The sequence below is a fragment of the Teleopsis dalmanni genome, chromosome 2, assembly GCF_002237135.1.
Source record: "Teleopsis dalmanni isolate 2A chromosome 2, ASM223713v2, whole genome shotgun sequence".
Lineage (NCBI taxonomy): Eukaryota > Metazoa > Arthropoda > Insecta > Diptera > Diopsidae > Teleopsis > Teleopsis dalmanni.
In genome coordinates, this window is record NC_051847.1 from 19,902,268 (window position 1) to 19,909,166 (window position 6,899).

Genomic DNA, 6,899 nt, shown 5'->3' on the forward strand with positions numbered 1-6,899 from the left:
TTTGAACTAATAGTTGTCAACAACGTCGTGTGTGCTGAGATATTCTAAATATTTGTTTGTTTAAAGATAATACTTTGTCTTCGAAATATTATTTAATAGAAAAACATAGAAAAATGTATAGTTAAAAAGACACAACATTATAAAATCAATAAACTCAATTATGTAAATATTAGTATTACCTATGAGGCTTGGGCCTCACAATATTTAGCTAATCTCATTCATACTGACAGCTACTTTCACTTACAAGAATTTTAGATAAAGTATCTATGAAACTTTAAAATTATAATTATTCCATTTTAATGCATTATTGTGCGTTTTATTTTTTATATCTTTAAGGCTCAGTTTTATGTTTGAGTTTCAGAAAAATTGTTAACTTTAGAACATAATCCTTCTGTGAAGAATTGAAGTCGCAATAAAGTATATCAGTATTTATTTCTTATTTATTTTAATGAGATTGTCTTATATATTTTCTCAGTATTGTGCGAATAAAAGATACTATTTTTTTTATCGTATTTTCTTTGTTTGTTGTTTTGTGTATTTTCTTGTTATTGTTGTTGTTGTTGGTGTTGTTATTTTTCACTCATTGTTATTATGAAATTCATTTGTTATTTTATTTGTATAGTAAATAAAAACTTAAAGCGTATCATTATTCAAGATTCTGAAGTAAATTCGAAACTTTCCGCGGATTAAGCAAAAATAAACAAAAAGCGCAAATATTTCATTTCCGCTGTGATAGCTGTAGGCATTAGAATAAAATTTCTGAAGGGAAAACTACAGTACTTTTTATTTACAGATATTTTTGTTTTTTTTTTGTGATGTTATAAGTTTTTCTGTACAAAGTACATCTTCATTAAAATGTATTTCTAGATTTCCCGATAAAGATGCAAAATCAAGAGATAAAAAATTTTATTCAGCATGCGATCGTAAGGACATCGTAGTTGTGTCACTTCAATGGAATTAAATTAGCCACGGATTGGATAGATGCAAACATTTGCTTTAGAATTGAATTGCTTGTGTTATTGATGGGGAATCGCTGGTATAATAAGCAGTGCGGATGCTGTATAATGTTTCCCTCCAATTGCCAATTTCATTTACATTTACATAAACCATTATTATGAAAAACATTCACACAAGTGCACTCGAGTTTCGGGTTCTGTAAGTTCTGTGAGTTCTGTGAGTTGGAAACGCGAGCGTAAATTTTTCCAAATTCAAATTTAAACTTTTCAATTTCGTTGAAAGCATACAAACGTTTGAGACAAGCAACAAGATAAATAAAAGGCGGACGGACAACAGAGCGAAAGATATTTGGGGGGAGATAGAAAATTCACAGCAGTAAAGATGTCACATTGACAAAATACGCGATTTCATGCGGTTTTCATTCATGTTTGAATTTCTATCTATTTCTGGCTTGCGACGTGCCCAACACATATTTGAGCATAACTTCCTGTACATCAAATCAAGCATATTGCACTCGCTGAGATAACTGCAATTGAAAGGGATTTATACCAATTTAATTTGAGACTTACGGACCAATTTCGTACATCAGCTAAAAGTTTTCCTAAACTTGAATTGTATATAAAAAAGTTTACCACTCTTCCATTTCTGGAAACATTTTTTAGTAAAAAGAAAATCTTGAATTTAATGCTGCAGTAGAAAGTTTTACTTTCTCCCCACACGAACTCGTATAAAAATTTTACCACATTCGGTTTTATCAGTTGTGCTTAGTATTGCAAAATTTCTGCTCGTCAGAGTTCTTTCAGAGTTTCGTGGAACATCTTCCCACTGGCAGAAAAATTATCATTTATTTCGCAGGTGAATCGCTACAAAATAAAAATCGTTTCCTTGCAGTAATCGTACAGAGAACGACTTAAACATTTAGAGCTCTCTAAACCTCAACTCAAATCAAAGTTTTCTTCATTTAATGGATTTTGGGGATATTAAAGTTTTAAACTAAGTTCGACCACATTTTTTTTTTGCTTCTTGAATCTATACATACGGACGTGCAATTCATTTCACAGGAGGGCAATGATGGAAAAAATTTTAAATTTGAGAATAAAAAATTGTTGGAAATTTTTTTGTGAATAAGGAAAGTGACATGGAAGTAATTGCAGTTGGTATCCTGAAGTCAGCAGTAATTTATTTTATTAAGACATATTTTTCTATATATTGAAAACAATTTGTTTACAGTAACTGATAAGTAACTTCAATTGAATTTGGATAATAACAAATATGGGGTTCTATAAGCAAAGTCTTAAACTGCAAAATCTATATTCAAACAATATTAACCAATATTGTATTAACTAAAATCAAATTTTAAATGCAAAATTCCAATTTGAATTAATTTAATTGTTTTTGGATCTAAAAATATCCTGATTATAACCACCATTTTCAATCCGAAATAGATTTCTTATTACGGAGCGTGACTTTCGCAATAATATTCTATGAGAATTGAATATGACTTCTGATACTGTTATTAACTACATAATGTTTTATACAAGTACTAGGGCGAAATGATTGGCTTTCTTTAAAAAAGTATAGGTCGATACGATTCTATGGAGCATTACGAGTAAAAAGTTACCCAATAATTATATTTCTAAAATAGATTGTTCATCTGGTTCCATTCGTACAAAACCAACTACTGTTATTACTTCATAAATTTTCAATCATACCTATAACTTCATAAAAATTCAATAACATCTGTCAAAGATATAGGACAAAGATTGTCGCGTACTAAAATCAAATCTTAAACTGTGTTTTTCTTTTATACTTCTCTAAAATATCTTTCACTTAAGCCCTGCTGTTTTCAAAAATAAACAAGAAAAAATGGGCTTAAATTATCATTCCACTTAGTGGGTATTGTTATCATATATGCAACAAGAGTTAATCACAATACTCTAATTAATTTTTTTTTACGAATTTTAAGAACTTTCTGATAATACTTTCTTGTACTCGGAAACTTATTTACAAAGAATTGTGGTCCAGATTCTTTTTAAGGCTTTATTGAGAACTTGGGAACTCTTTCCTTTTTTTCTTAGTATAGGCTGTAAAGATTACTGCTTAGTACTCCTAGTCCACATGCGTGATTGTCTTTATGTGGTAGCTGATTGCAAAAGTGATTTCGGTTATAACTAAGCTAATACGCTTCCTAGTTTCTTATAGATTAAAAGGTGGTCAAACTGTTATATTCCTGCCCAAAGTGATCTTATTAGGCTACCTAATTTTTAGCTGTTAGAGGAAAAAACAGTATGTTGTGTATAAACAGGTACTATGTACAATAAGTACATATATAATAACTAAAAATTGTTATTTTAAAAAATTCAGGAAAGACCTATTAATGACAAACAAATTAGTGAGCTTATAAAAATCAAGTAATAGCTGATATAAATCATAACCGAACCATCGCATGCTGATTCATCTGCTATATAGTTGAAACAGTGATCATTGTGTACTCGTATTCAGACGACAGATACAGTGTTATGTCTACTGATTTTGTTCAGAAGTACATCATATAATGGCAGAATGCTTGATGTAGACTACTCGTATGATGAATGTAAAGCGTTGATTGTTGCTTGGCTATCAGTAAAGAATCTTTTTTCAGTTTCAGATATTGGAGTGACTGACTAAGTAATTTATAAATATATATTCAAGACATGTATTTAAAAATATTAAAATAATTATAAAGTTCGAAAACATAATTAAATTAATTGTAATGCTAACATAATATTGTATATATACACGGTGTACCGCCTACCTATACAAATGATTTAAATAATAAATAATTTCCATTATACCATTTAACATTTTATTCTGTGAGAACCCGCATTTGCATGTCCAATTGATTTCAACATTTAAATCACCGACAGCGACACTATTCGCAAAATTTAGTTTAATCTACATCAGTTCATCTACATGCGAGCGTGGTAGTCCCATCGATTATTTAAAAAAATATTTATCTGTAAATGTTTTTGAATACTTTTTAGAATTTTTGAGCATTAAGCACGACGTGCTGCAAATGTTCAATATTTCAATGCAAGACCATTGAGCATGAATCGAAAATGCTTTTAGGGACTCCAATGAATTTATTTCAGCTTTTACCTCGTGCCCACTGGTGTCTAAATCACGTACATTTCACTGCATTTTCCTTAATTTTATGGCTTTTTAATATAAATAATTGTTTTCACATTTTGTACTTCGTTTCTAAAGATACAGGCTGCTGTGTATGCAATTAAAATAATTGAATACACAGCAGCCAACGCGAAACCTACACCAAAAACAGGACCTAATTTAGCAGTAGCTTTACTGAAATTTTAATATCATTTTTTCCATAGATAATTATGTTATAAATTAATTATGCATTTTGTATTACCCAATGCAATTATATTTACAATTACATACACAAGCGTGAGTACATGGAGCATGGATATTTTCTATTACGCGGATACATGATATATTCAACCGATTTCGCTCATTTGCCGACTTGGTCCGCTCGAATTCACAACAAAAATTCCGTATAATTTCATTCGATTAGTTCGAAAACTGTGGGAAAGTTTGTATATTAACGTACTAATGGATAGACTGACCTCATTAAATCGATTATTTCCATCATGCTATTTAAGAATGTAGTTGATTTCAACATTATCAGATTTTTTAGTTGGTTATAGTAATTCATCCTCATCTGCAACCATTTTGATGCATTTTGATGATTTTGATGATTTTGAATATTTTCCATTTTTTACGTATAATTAATTCCTTGCAAAACATAAGTACTCTGTAATGTAAGAAATTGCAGTAAATAAAGCCAAAATAATATAAATCCATTGAGTAGATTAATGTTCATTACTAAAAACATATTAAAACTTTAGGGATTCCAAAAAACTACAGAATAATGAATTAAAATACTTTTCAATTTATCTTTACCATAAACATTGTTCTTACACTTCAACATGGAAGTATCCTCGTAACTCACAGAGCGCAGGAACACACTTTGCAACTCTTAAAAACTAACTAACTAACAAAAGTATTACGTTTTGCCCACTAAAATTCCGTAAAATGTGCGCAAAAAGTTAGAAGGGAGGTTATATTATCCTTTCCCGTTGTTTCTTCAACTAAGAGCACTTTTCCCAAACTCTTCCGGGTTAATGAGTTCTCAGAAGTTAGCTTCATATTACCGTTGGTGTCAGTAAAATTTAAAATGTTCAATCTTGCTCGTAAAAAATAATTACTTGCTTTTAGCCGCTTTAGTTGGAATTATGAAGTTTTTTCAAGTAAACCTAATTCATGAGTTAAGTTTTCTACTCACAGAAAAAATATCTAAATATATTAAAGCTGTTGGAAAAGCAAACCCAACTTACTCGTCAGTACTAAAATTTCAGTTTCAAAATTTATTTTGAAATCCAAAATTTTTAAAATTTAAAAAAGTGTTAAAAAGCTATATCAATATATATATAATTAATTATCCTTAATATTCTACTGAAATGTTATTAAGCCTGATTAGTTTGAGGAAAGAAAATTCATATAAATCATACAGACTTCATCCCAAAAACCGTAACTACTATCTACCAGCCAACTTCGCGATTATTGTCATTATTAAAAATTATTATCACTAACTGAGGATATCACTGAGGTTACAGCAACATGTTAACATCATAACCTCGTATGGACAACCAAGACGACTAAAACGACAAAATGTCGCTGACATGGCATCGAATAAAATGTACAGTAATTTGTTTAGAAAATTTCTTATTTATGTACTTATATTGATCAGATAAAAAAAAAAAAAAATTAGAAATGATTTAGAAAAGTCTATTGTTCTGCTTAATTCTCTATTCTATTTTCTATTCTATTCTATAGTAGATAGTAACCATTTCGAGATCAATTAAAGATATTTCATGGAATTGAGAATAGAGATTACTACTAAACTAAGTAATAATATTCCATCCAATCAATAAGTTGAAATGAAAGCTATTACCATAATTAGCGAAAGCTTCAATATATCATTTTATCTGAGATACTTTAACAAACGGCTGCAGCGATTCCTCGTAATCGATTTGTAAAGCATATAATACACAATAATTAATGCAGTTTCTTACATCAATTACTATACAAAATTCGATTGATTGGGTCACCAAATTCTCCCATAACTATGTATTAAGATATATTTTATGTATAGCTTAGTGGATGCTTTAAGAAACTAAAGAATGAATTTTAAACTACTGTGTATTCGTAGACTGTTCAAAAACTGAGATTATAGATAACAATGAAACCGCTTCGAATGGATGTCTTTGTGCAATGAACACTCCTCTAAATAGACAATTAAAAATAGACAATATAAAAAATTTCTTTTTCATCCTTATTTCAAACAACTTTATCGCTGTTTGCTGGAAACACTTCTTTAAAAAGCAAAAGTTTGCTGATGATTATTGAGAATTATACCTCTGTAATTGCTTCATATCGGTTTTTACTAATTTATTTATTTTTCTCTAATATTTCTACAACTGTAGCGATTTTATCTATAATTGTTTTCAAGAATTTCACTGTTCGAATTGTATCTTTAGTAAGACAAATGCCTCTGTTACACTTCTATTTTACTAAATTTTTTGAACCAATTAATTGATAAAAAAATAAATGTACTAGTATTTTTTGTCTAATAACGATACTGAATCCTAAATTTCTGTAATCTAAATTGATGCCTTATTAAAGGGTAAGTATTTATTTTTTTTTATTAAATGCATAACATTTACTTAAGCTTCCATTACTTACTAACCATATTTTCCAATATTGCAAAGGTAATATCCTAACTAATTTTATACGTGAACTGAGTTTATGGAACGCATAAAAAAGTTAATGTTTATTTCATAATAAATTTTTTGGTTGTTAATTTATATGATCGGGCACCACTT